The 13,598-nt window shown below is 38.5% G+C and overlaps 1 protein-coding gene across 7 annotated transcripts in view; it reads left to right on the forward strand.

Moving 5' to 3' along the window:
* LOC122574640 overlaps positions 1 to 13,598 on the forward strand; it is a 248,895-nt gene that overhangs the window by 97,037 nt on the left and 138,260 nt on the right. The window contains exon 1 of one of the 7 annotated variants that reach the window (XM_043742425.1): positions 12,086 to 12,104. The exons of the other annotated variants lie outside the window; for them this stretch is intronic. The gene's annotated coding sequence lies outside the window, so the exon portion shown is untranslated. Of the gene's footprint in view, positions 1 to 12,085; positions 12,105 to 13,598 lie in introns of those variants that run through there. 7 annotated transcript variants of the gene reach the window in all.

The following is a 13,598-nucleotide window of genomic DNA, read 5'->3' on the forward strand; positions in this document are numbered from 1 at the left end:
AAACAGGAATAACTTTACTTTTATCGGATTAGAGCAAAGCGAATCGAAGTGACATAATCGGCACGGAGCACAATTTGATATCGACAAAATTACACGAAATCGTAATCGCTTTCAGCAGTACGATTTTGAAACGAACCTTAGAATTATTTTAGGACAGTGATGTGTAATTTCTAAGGTTCTCCGGGAGTTCCTCAAGTTTCTAAGGCTTCCGGAATTCTGCAGTTAAACTCTGATACCACCGAGCCAACAGTGCAACTGTGGGATATTACGCAACAGACGGTTAACTTGTATTTTAAACATTTGCCTCCCGGGTCGCGAATTTTTCCTTCAAACAAAGTCCAGGGAATTGTAGCACGATATTTTCGAAATTTTATCCAAGATAGAAACTAAGGCACACGTTTACCTTGTCGATTGAAAAATACGAAAAATACAAACTCGACGATAGTTAAATATGAAAAGACGTTGTGTCCTTTTTCTTCCCTTCCTTCCTTCGTTGACTAAATATTGCATTTTTGCAATTTGTGTATTCTTCCCTTTTTTTCTATTTGTCAGATCTGATACTTGCTCGATTAAAACAAAAACGGGGGCAATTCTATTTCCATCGAAAAACTTTCCGGATATTTGTATTGTTTGTAGGCATAAATTTTGTTGACGTGTTAAGCATGTACATTGACATTATCGGTTTCACAATACAATCAATAAGCTTTCTTACTTATTAGCACAGGATTGAATGGATCGGTCTGAAAATCGACGCGATTATTAATCGACATTCGGCTGAGCATTGTTGCCGAGCGGTATGTGCATCAATCCGATTGTCCCGTGCAAATATGAATTTTCCAGAAACTAATATTACTTCTCTTAATCGTTCCGATATGAAATTGTCGAAATTCAATCCGATGTAACTTGCAACATAGCTAAGGGTAGACGAATTTCACGTTAGTACACGTTAATTAAATCACGCAAACTGCGAGAGATTAATTAGTTAGTTGTTACCGAACTCGATTCCCGTATTTGTAGTTCAGCTACTGTGAATATATAATATATATGTATATATTGTGCCTCGAGAAAAGCAATTTTGATAGTGGACAAAAGGGAGATACGCAAGGGACGGTGAACGTAAACATTGAAAAATAATAGAGGATAAGGTTTTAAAAGCAACGCATCGAGCAGAATCAATTTAGATTTAAATTGCTTTCTTGTGGCCGAAATTTCTAAATTTCGTTGTTCAAGCGGAGAGAAATTTAAATAAGATTGATGCAATATGCGTGATAATTTGATATTTCCAAATGAGGAAAGAAGTAAATTTTGATGGATAGAAATTCTAGAGAATAATATTTTTACTTTAACACCTACGTATTATTGGAAAATAGAGAAACGTACCTTCGATCGTCCCGTTATTACATATTATAGAATTATATTAATTTTATTATATAGTATTATATAATATTTAATGAATTATATTAATTTTTAATTATATTAAAAGTGATTATATCACAGAACCATAGATATGAAAAATTGATCAAATTCCTTTTTACAAATTCTTTTAATTTCCTTCGATTCAAACGATGAACAGGTATATCTTGCCAGGTGGACGATGTTTTGGTCGGATTCAGAAAAGGCACGATTCAGTTAGAACGAATCTGTCGTTTAAAGTCTCGATTGTTCGGACCATGGTCTGGCTAACGAGAAGAATGCATGATTACGCGGTGACAATTGATCAAAGCACTTTCGAAACTTATTTGCGGCGTGCGGCGCAGCTGTGTGTAAAGTTGGAATGCGACGCGTGTGCCACGCGGAATGAGTCACGAACCGTGTGCTAAATTGAGATGGCCGGCCGGCTACAATCGCTCGGACACGCAACGCGAAACATTCGTCACGGACGAGCGTTCTTATGAAAAATACCCGGCGACGATACGTTCGGGAAAAGAGAGAGAAATTTTGCGTTTTACGAACGAAACCAACGAACGAACAAGGAAAACAACGAAACCGTACGTACCGAAAGTTTGCTTGTTATTAAGTTGTTCGAAAAGTTTTTTTCGTTTCATAAGATGATAATAGATGAACAACAATTTGTTTCATATTATTTTATTGAATTAGGTATGATCTATTTCATTCTATTTCTATTATTATGTTCGTACATAATTCAATAAACTAATATAAAACAAAAAACATTGCGCGTCTATTATTTTCTTATAAAACGAAAGAAACTTTTCGGAAAACCTAATAGATGCCATCGGTGTAAAATTTCTGGCGGAATTGTCTCACAATGCGTTGACATTTGGTAGAAAGTTGCAAGTTTCAGTTTCGGTGTGTATGTTTCTCATTAGACATTTCGTATTTCAAATTTTTGAATATTTCCATTTTTGCCCGCAAAAATCCTCGAGCCATTACTTCGGACAGGAAAAGTTATGACACTTTTCATCCTTCGTTCTAATCTGTCACGGAAAGTAACAAATCAACGACTATACGTTCGCGCTATGATCCGAAATTTCATCCGGTAGGTATGTTACGAAAACTATAAATTGTACAACAGAAGCATTCGTGTAATAAACTTAACACGGGAACTCATAATCCCGAGATTACGAGTGTCCATTCCGTTCTCCCATCCGTTAATCAATTCCGTCGCTGTGAAACGGGCCATCCAGGCTGGTTGGAATTTTTTGACGTTTACACGTTGCTATGTTCGCGTTTACGCCGAAAGACAGAAGAATGAACGGCAAAAAAATTTATATCGTTATTAAATTCACATGTAAAACGGCGTACGCGGTATGCATACGTCGTAGAAAGGGGATTTCCAGAGAAACGAGGACGAAACAGCGGAAAGTACCGTTTTCCCGCGTTTTGTCTGAAAGCTTTGTTCCGCTCGTGTTTTTTCTCGTGCCGCGGGAAACACGACAAAAGTATATATGTCTCGTGGCTGGAAAACCGGCTAACGCCGCGCTGCAACGCTCTCTTCCGTTCTATGATCGCGGAGAAAGCAACGATACCGCGTTTTACTCGGTGATACTTGAAAATTCTATCCCACGCATCGTTGGAAAACGCGAGACACGAAAGGCCGACCACCGTTCCACCGACAATCTTATTGCGTGATTTCGGTCGAAAATACGGTTGTTATGCCAGCAATTTGCGTGATGTGTCGACACCAACAGATTACAAATTAAACGAAACATCGGGGAAACGGAAAATTAAAAATGGCATTATATCCGAAACAAAAATATAAATAACGATAGAAACTTTCCAAGATTTGTAGAAATTTCAGTTTCCATTAAAATTCCGAATTTTTATGATGCTAATTCGTCCGCGCCGATACACTTAGCTTTAATAAAGGAATGGTAAATTTTCATACATTTCCAATAAAATACGGCTCGATTTAATTTACATTATTGGCTGGAGGGTCGTTAAGAGAAAATGCAGGGATGCAGATGGCGCGGTCATTTAAACATTTATGCTAGCATTAAACGTGACAAGCGGCTAGAATTTTTGGAGGGCTTGTAGCATGCAGGGACGCGTTACAACCGAATCGTTTATCATGTCAAAATTATCTAATTATTCGGAGAGGGTGGCCGAAAGAGGAAGCAAGAGAGTGAGAGCGGGAGCGAGAGAAAGGGGAAGCTGTACAAGCAGAAATGCATCGCGACGCGACGTGTGTTACAATTCGCCGCTGTCGTCATCGATGTAATATACGAGGCTATAATTTGCAGGCGTGGTTAAATTGAAAATCGCCCCGGAAATCTGGCAAAAAATGTCGGAACGTAATGAAACACAGCCAGCTCCTTTCCGGCTTGCTCGAGTTATTTTCAAGATCGTGCCTCGAAATTCGTGGTCGCTGGAAAATTGAAACGGACGAAAAGATACCTGAAACGAATCTAAATTCGATTCCGTTTAATCGATTCTCTCGTTGAACAAAACGCGTTCGAGTAGATAAGATAAAATGTTTGCTGTCATTTTTAAGAACGTTTTTCAACGCAACTAACGGATAATTAGAATTAGATTCGATATTGATGAGGAACGATTACGAATCGAATTTGACGGATTGACGTTATGGTTTGCGTTCCAATAGGATTTAATTAATGGCTTTAATTCTAACGAACAACCATGTGCGAAACTATGCGTGTACATGCACCCGTGAAATCGTAATAATTCAATTAATGTAATTCATTGAATGTAATGAGATTTCTCAACGAATCGAGTGACGTTCGCATCGAACGTTCGCGATCGGAAGTGTGATGTTAAAGTTGGATAGATAAGTTAGCGATCTGAACTACATACATCGTGTAAAATTATACGTAACATCATTTACGCGCGATTGTTTTTTTCATTTTACGGATCGGGGTTCTTTTTCAGTTGTAGAGTTCATTTGACGAAATAAGTATTCGTATCGCGAAGTTTAGACTTTGATTAGATAAAAAAAAAAAAAAAATCACTAAATCTGTACTCCCAGATGCCATCGTCAGAATGTAATATATTCTGCGAAATCACGAAAAATGTCCTCTTTGCCTGTTCAATTAATTTCAAGCAATTGTAACGAAGGTAAAATATCTAGCACCCGGAACTTTCAATCAACAGTTTGATATTTCTGTTTCGCTGGAAATATTCGTTCGTTTCATAAATAATGAAATAAAGAAATTAAGTTGAAAAGAACATTTTAGTGAGCGAATCTGTATAATCAGGAGCAAGCGCGAGGGAGTGCTATAAATGTCAAGTTGAACAACGTAACAAATAATTAGTATTAAATATCGTTTAACTGCACGACTATTGTCATTACCACAGTATTACGTCGGGGTAACGATTGTGCCGCAGCGTGCTTATTTCCGATTAAATCCCGCGGCGTATCGTATGTAACTCGAATCGTAACTGAATAGTGATTAGAATAATTCATTGGATTATGGCTGTGTAGTTTCTGATTATATTCCGCTCGTGAATTTCGGAACTTTGTATGGAATTACGATGCTTACAAGCAGATTTTTCCTGTCGTTAAGAATTTATCGACTATCTGCTCGAAATCATTCGACGATAAATGTATTAATTATTAAGCACTAAAACATACCTTAATGCACATTAATCGTATTGTAACACTATAACTTTACCAACTTATACAGGACTTACACTTATGCAGGGTGACCTAATTTTTTTTCCACCTAGTCAATAAGAATTTTTCGGTACACTTTATGCGTATCAGGGAAGTTCAGGATACTTCGAAAGAAATTAATCTAAAACTGAAACGAACAGAAACCGAAGGGAAGAAAACGGTTTTCCCGCGGGTTTGGAAAGCCAGTAGTAAATCGTAAAAACTGCAAGATCAAAGGAAGTCGGGTCTTCTGAAATTAGTTCGTCAAACATTCCAGCACAAAGTGAAATTATTTGCTTTCGAATTTATCTGTGTACCTCCGAGCGCTCTTTTTAAAATTCTGCAAAGTTCTATTTGAGATTGTTCAACGATCCTGCTTAAAGAGATTTAAGCAATGCATTTAAATTCTAAGTACTCGCTCTGAGGTTTACAGAAAGGTGAGTTTAAAATGTCGACACTTATATCGCGCATCCTATAACCTATTCAGTATTGTATCGGCAAAGGTGAAATACATGAAAGTTGCTTTCATAGGCTCAACGGTATTCACCGCATTCTTACGTATCTCGCTCTTGTCTTCTCTGGTATATCGCGCGATATTTCTTCGCGAATGATTCTACCAACGCTTTAAATATAGCAAGCCGCCTTCAAAACGCATTGTACTCGCTCAAAGTGTCTCATGGCTGTTTCACCTTCGTCGCAGGAAAGCAATCTTTCCTGTGCTCTCGAGAAATATAATTATTTAAAAGAATCTCATATTCTTTCAAATAAATAATCCTCAGAAATAAATAATATACTTGGCGTTGATTTTTACCGTTTTCAATGTACTCTGCTTTATACCTTTAACCACGTTTCTGTGCTTATTGTATTTTATTTTATCAATTCAAACTTTGGGATTCTTTATTTAAAGCGATCGAAACGAGACTTCGAAAGCGAAATTTGTTACGCAACAACCTAATAATCGAATGACCGTGCACTGATGATACTTTGGTGGATGATCGCACGCTCGTGGTTAACTCGTTCGCGTATTTCCTTCTCAAGAAAATGAACGCTATCCCTATCGGCGATACGCTACGCGTGACAATGATCGGTCGAGTGGGAGACAAAAGGGGAGAAAGAAAGAACGCGAGGAAAAGCGTTAAGAGGATTTGCGTTGCATTAGACGCGACTGGGCAATTCGCCAGTTGTGCTAATCGCGATGCATTCTTACGTCTTGACGGTCGATCGATCACACCTGAGAAATTGAGGCGATATTTTATAACACTTGGCGGTTGAAATTAGTTACGTTGATTGAAACATAACGCAATTGCAATCGTCAATCGAGAAACGTGGACGATTTCCACGAATAATTACAATTTTTGATCCAATAATTTCTCTCATACCTATGAATCTGAATTTTATTAACGTGAATTTCCCTTCATAATAAGATGCTTTTTAAAAAGAAATTGAATCATACGTATTATACGATACGTATAATCACGATATGAAATTACAGAAAGATTTCGCGATACCGCTGTCGTACAGGAATGAGAGATAGAACAAACATTTTTTCGACCAATCATACGATTTTAATGAAGACCTTTGCGGATTCATTAACTGGACAATTTTATTTCCGTCCGTAAGCGATTGAACGTATAAATTTCCATGTATTCAGCCGCATCGAGGACGCACTTAAATTCCAAAAACCATTTTAATTAGCGCCGTTCGACATTCATTTAATTCACATATTTTTCTCGTTCGCGCGCGTAGATTCTGATCTAATTAACAGGCCTCTCCGATGCGCACCAAACGGAGTAAAATTGCATATCGCTCGCAGTTATGCCGCATTGGAGCTTTGCCAACGTGGACTTGTTACTTTTATCTGTCGTATCGTTCACTCAACTCGTATTACTTAAATTAAACGAACTCCCGTTACGATATTTCCGCTGCTGTTCCTTCTTTTACGGTTTTAATTTACATTCTTCACACATCATCCGGAAAATTATTCCAGATAATGAGATCGTCGTACGTATGCCGTCGTACGCAGTCTCCATTCGAAAGTGACACAATTCAGAAATGTTAGTTTTCCAAGAAACATGGCGGAGGGTAATTTCCTCGAAAATATATATTTGTGGAAATTTCACGTAATTATTGCAGATTCCAGACATCCGATCTCGCGGAAATTTCTTGCCGTTGACGCTGTTGTGGCTTAGACCTGTTCCTAGCGTGTTGTTCCTCCACCCTGAATAGCGATTCAGATGCCATAAGCACACGATGCAGTATCCATGTTGAATAGCTCTCTGACGTGCTGCCTTTCGATCTGTTGTGTCCTTCGTCCCAGATATTAATCCCAATAATTATAAGATAACAATAATCTTTCATTATCGATCCATAGAAAAATCCAGCCACCGATATCATCAGACGCAGAAATAAAAAAAGGACACTTAAATTTCTCGAACGAATTTTACGAGAAAGCATTCGAGGAACTTTGGACCTGCTTTCGATCATCGATCGAAACGAGAAAAAGGAAGAAAACGAGATGGTAACGATACAGCTTGGGTAGGTTGAGTGGCACGATTTGACGGAGTCTGGTCTGCATTCGCCTACTCGGTCGTCTGGAGGGTGTCGAAATGTCGGCGGGCACAGGTCACGGTTATATCCAATAAAGGTGAAATTGCGGGGGGCAAACATAGGATGGAATTTACGCATTGATGTTTAATGCAAAATTCAAATCGTTCCGTCAGCCCGGCCAGCCACTGCGTCAAGATACTCTTTCGCCCTCGTTCCTTCGTTTCCAACGACTCACCCTCCCGTCCTCTGTTCACGGGGTAACATATGACGCAATCTTGGCAGGTATTGTCAGGAAACCGGCGACATCTTTAATGTATGAGATAGAAGGGGGGCTAGGCTAGCTGGCTGCCACCGGTAATTGTCACTGTGTCGACCACGATTTGGTGCGCGCGCGCATCACTGCAACCTCGTTTCCTAGTTGTATAGTACAGGTGTCGGGGATACACGTGTGTCTCGCCTTTGTTCTTCGCATTTCGCGTCGGCGACAGACATCCCTTTCGTCGCCACGACAAGCGTTGTCGTCGATATTCCCTTTCCAACGGAAGAAGGAAAAATTTATTGGTCCGTCGTTCCTTTTTCGGGCTTTATTGGCTGAGCTTCTTTCGTTTTCCTTTTTTATTCGTCGGATTTTCGTGTTCGAGGGCGTTTCGTTTCGTTTCGTTTCGTTTCGTTTCGTTGCTTGACCTGGTTTCACTAGCTTTGCCGCGCGTCCTTACCGATGTATTGGCTCGTTGAATCTCGTCGATTTTGACGCGGCCGCTGCAAGATTGCACAATTGATTCTGCTACGCGAGAAATCGAGATGGATCTTCGTTTCTTTCTTTCCCCTTTTTACCTCTTCTTTCCTTTATTTCCGGACTTTGTATGGAAATGGATGGCCGACCATTGCGATTCCGCGAATGCCTATGTACGTTAAGCAAAATCAATTCTTTGTGCAAATAAGAAACTTCCATTGATTCGATCTGCGAATGCCCGTGCGTCTTTTCTTTAATTTTTCGCGGATTTATATCGTGATACATCTTTGTTAATTTTCGCAGCATTTGTTACCGATTTTTATAAAAAGATCAGAAATTTATATTTAGATAATACACTGTATTCGTATTATAATAGAATCTTATTGGACAGATTTTCGAAGGGTTTGCTCTACCGTACGTATTTCCTGTCTTTTCTGTCGAGTAATTTATACCGGCGATGATGGTAACTTCCAAGTAACACGGGCACGAAAAGATTTCGGCGATGAAACCGTCGGAGAACGTCTGACTTATGAAGCTGTATACTACTAATTTGCTGTTCTAGACTGTTATAAATTTCTTTATCTGTTGTTTCCTCGTATTTCGCTGTTTTCTTTATTCTTTATGACGCCTGATATTTTTCCCGCATCTTTTTCCTTCTCTTTGTTCCCTCAAGAATACAGCTTAATACTCGGCAACGGTAAATTGAAGGAATATTAGCATGTCTGATCTCGCGCGGTTCATACTACTTGCCGCGATGCAGTGAAATTACCAGCAAATTGCTTGTAACTTCACTGTAAACAAGCTATGTTCATCCGTCTGTATTCTCCCGTCTCCTGTTTTATTTGTACGTTCGCTCGTTTCTTTCTTTCAATTTTCTCCCGGAAAAAAGTCGATGTGAGAATGTGTAATATTTCCACGAATAGACATTCCAGTGCTAATATTATATCTGTAATTGCAATAGATTGAGAACGACGCACTTATTTATTTATTCCCACTTTTCTCACTTTCGTATCGAACATCTACTCAACATGCAGAAACATGTGCTTCATTTTTATCGTATGTTATTCAACGTAACGTACAACCTTTTCCCATCGAGGATGATGCCACTTTGTTTGATTACTATTTACTTCAATCGACCGAAAAAGTAGCTTTGAGAATAATCTTTCCTCGTCGACATTCTTAAAAGTTTTAAATATTTTACTTTAAAGTATGCATCACAGCGAAAACATCGACAAGTAGTTTCAAATAAGGGTCTAGAAATCCTGTTATTTCTGTAATTCGACTACAACTATCGACTATCTCTTTATAATTATTTGACTTCGAATTAAGGGTCCAGGCTTTTTTCAGGTTCCTATTTCGTTGTTTCAAATCAGGATCTTGGCCCGTCGATCCTTCTACGTCCTCTTCTTTGCAATGCTTTCCTGTATTTCATTCCATTCATCTTCGCCGATGCTCACACTATTCTCCATACACGTGTACACGGCTTTCAAGTCAGATATAGGTAGAGTAAATGAGAGAAGGAAGCTACGTTTCCACGTCGACACGTGGAATCCCATCGTAGAAAATTACGCGAATTTATACCACGTCTGTCGTTTCAAGCCCGGCTCATCCGTCCGCGAATTGGACTTTCTGCCAGAAACTCGAACGATAAAGAACTCAGTTTGTCACACGTCAAACGATACCGAGATTTGATTTTTTTGAAAGGGTCCTGTTAAACGGAGCATCGGTAAAAAGCTTGGATACACAGCTTGATAAGAAACGTGTTCTCAAGTTTTCTACATTATTAAATCTAATAATTTAGTTAGCTTCGCTAAATTTACTTCAATTGCTTCGCCTCTATTATTTTTAAACCTTATTTTTGTCTGCCGTTTTTATATTTTATATACAACGAATTCTCTGCCTTGTAATTAAATTATCCAATTTATTTTGAGACCGTAGTTTTTGCATCTTCACGTCATCAAATAATCATAATTTCGTGAGAATATTAGTTCAACGTTATCGAGTCTAGAATTAAACCGATCCGCCAAGGAAAATGTCAACAGAATGAATGTGGAGAACTCGAGAAACGTTTTATCTCTATGAATAAGCGAGAAAATGTTTCACTCTTCAGATTAGAAAGATGTTGGCCGAATTTCACGTGATTTCCGTGAATGTCAAATGTACACTGCAGCTTTCGGAATATTTTATAATACATTGTGTCGGATCGCCGCGACGACGCCAACATGGGCATTGTCGCGTTTGTTTTCGAGATGAAATTTTGAAAAGCTGCAGCGCTCTGAAAGACCCATAGAACGAATTTCTCAAGGAACAGCGTGCGCAGAAGGCGATCACGCGAATTAGAAGACGCCAATTCTTATGGTACCCAGGAGAGATTGCCGAATATATATTTTCCTTCTTTTTCGAACGTCTGTTTATAGTGGAACAACAGGGAACGAATATCTTCGATAAAATACCGTTTTACCTTATAAGGACGGACACGGTACAATTCCTATTATTTCGATATTTTCCGTAGTATTCTTTCTATCGTCATAAGCAATCGCGAAGAGACAGAATGTTCAAATAAATTTGTCAAGCATTTTTTTTTTTATTTTAGAGCATCTGGAGTGGAAACATCATACATTCGAAAATTAAAGAAATAAACTAACGGTAAAAATAAGAGATCGCCTCATAAAGGAAAAAGAAAAAAGAAAGGAAATCTATAAATTTCATCAAACGCCGTTCAAGCCCCCTGTGGACAATTATCTTGGTCAATTGAGGGCGGACGTTCGTCGAGTCCTTCCCTGGGCAAAAATTAACGTCGTCTATCGGGTTATTCCGTCGTCTTATACCTCCCAGAGACATAATCTAATTTCCCGGCGCGGAACAAACCTTCGTTCTGTGCGTTTCTCCGAAAGAAGAAAAACCTGGAATCGCACGTGAGCTCGTGTGTAAGTGCGCGAGTACACGGATTAGGGGTTGTCTTATACAGAGGCAAATTATATTAGTCCCTCGGGATTTTCTCGTGTATGTTTCCCGTACAGTTTATACCTTTTTCGTGAGAGATGCGCGAAAAGTATTGTCCGTAGTTTTCGCCTTCTCAATTTCGTCTGTGGATGCGAGAAAAAATATAAAAGACCGCGATCAAATATCGACCGGAACACGGGAGAAAATCGTAATTTGCATTTCAATTGAAATCGCTATTTTTAATGATACCGATAGGATTCAAGTTATTAGGGTTAACGGAGACTTCTTCCCCCTCGAAGATCCGCGTTCTACGTGATCCGCGTTAATTAATGCTCGGGGCACGGCCACGACTTGAAATCTGAATAGGATTCTTTCTTATCGATGGATTTCGGACGCTTTAGAATTTTTCTTTCTTCATTTTTTTTTTTTTTTTTTTAATAAGTGAAATAGAAATAGAAGACTTCAATTTGATGAAATAACCCTGCACCCATAATAATCTATGGAGCTGAATAATTATTCTTTATTTTCAGATTTTTAAAACTGTAATACTGGTCATGTAACTCCATATTATTTCCATAACACAATATATGCTCATTAGCGAATGTTTTATGAGTTTGTTGGCTACAGTACTTTCCGGACCAGCAAATTCACGGTTTGTTCCGTAATTTCGATTACAGGTATAGTAATTCCAGTTACTCGGGAGATTGATGGAAACTGTATAATTCGTAGTATGAAAAGTGATAACAATGGTAACGATGGAAGTTTTGGGAAAATGTATTTCAACAGGAAGTAGGAGGGTCGAGAACGGGTTGAGTGAGTAGGGTTGAATTCTCATTTGACGCTAGAAGTAGAGAATCACAATGCATTTTATCGGGATCGCTGAATAATTTATACAACTCGTGACGCAAACGAAATCAGCTCATCATTTTAGTCGCATTCAATTCCGAATCTATTGTAAAAGTAACCATTAATAATATCTTCTAGGTCACGTTAACCGTTTTGCCAGTCCAACTATTAATCAGAGTTATTTCCATTTATATCATAATTTCGCGGATGCCCGGCAATGGGCACGCGAGATAATCTGCATGTGAATATAACGAATTTGCACCTGCGTTTACGAAGTGTTTCGTTTATTCGCCTCGTATATCTCCGCTACCGCATCAATGAAATTTATTAAATCGTGCTTACGAGATTAACTAGTCCGAGTATATGAAATTCGTTTTCCAATTTTTCTTTCGTTGTCTTAATAGATATTTGTCTATTTGTATCCAGCTATGCGAGGCAATTTTAAGGAATGAAATAACTTTTCAAAGAATCAAGCTTATTAAATATCTCTCCTCTTCCAAGAATTTATATTAATTCACACGAAAGTAACAAATATTTAAGTAAAATATCGTTACATCTGATCATAATATTTTCGTTATGTTCTCAGTTAGTATTTTTCGAATTGCAATCTTTTTGTTCTTTATGACGCTGGTTGCCTACGGTTCATTCAAAGTGCTATCAAATAAATCAGCATCGTTGCTTAGACTATTCGCGTGATTTTTCTCACCGAATCTGGCTGTGTTTGAAATTTACTGGAGCTTCGGTGCACGCTCCTAAAGTACAAAATGGCGTTATATAGTTACAAAGTTACTAAACTTGCGGCACGTTTTTTTAGTAACTCGTGGGACTTCGTGTCAAAATTGCTCCTCGTATGCGTTTCGAATAGTAACGAAAAGACCGAGTCTCTCAAATTTATCGCCACCTCTGAGCGATATATTTTTCCCTTTCCTTCCTTCGTAATTCATAAATTAATTACTGGAAATACATATTGACGATATTAGTTAGAGAGCACAGACAGCGTAATTCAAGAAAACTTCAGAGAGTTCTCTGGCTCTTGTAATTAACTTGAACTCAACTTCATTCCAACTACATAATTCCTCACAGACTCCTACAAAGTCGCTTACAATTACGCTGCATTAATTTTCAAACGCGAGAGTTCCATACGTAGTTTAATCTTTGCTGTATTTAAACAAAATCTCAGTAGAAATCATCCCTTTTCCCATCAAGCTACTGTACATTATACCGTTCCTAGAAATATTCTACCTTCTAAGCGATTCAACTAAGAATCTCGTTGCGAGCTTAAAATATCGAAAATCCAACGCCACTCGACAAGGAGATTTCCTCCCTGAAATCGGTGAATATCGACAAATACAACTGAAACTCTCCTCCTCTATTCCGCATATTTCAATCACGGCTCATATTTCATTCATCAATCGGTCGATTTACACCACGCATTCAATTACAACCGCGTCGATTATCGCG

This window comes from Bombus pyrosoma, linkage group LG14, assembly GCF_014825855.1.
Source record: "Bombus pyrosoma isolate SC7728 linkage group LG14, ASM1482585v1, whole genome shotgun sequence".
Classification (NCBI taxonomy): domain Eukaryota; kingdom Metazoa; phylum Arthropoda; class Insecta; order Hymenoptera; family Apidae; genus Bombus; species Bombus pyrosoma.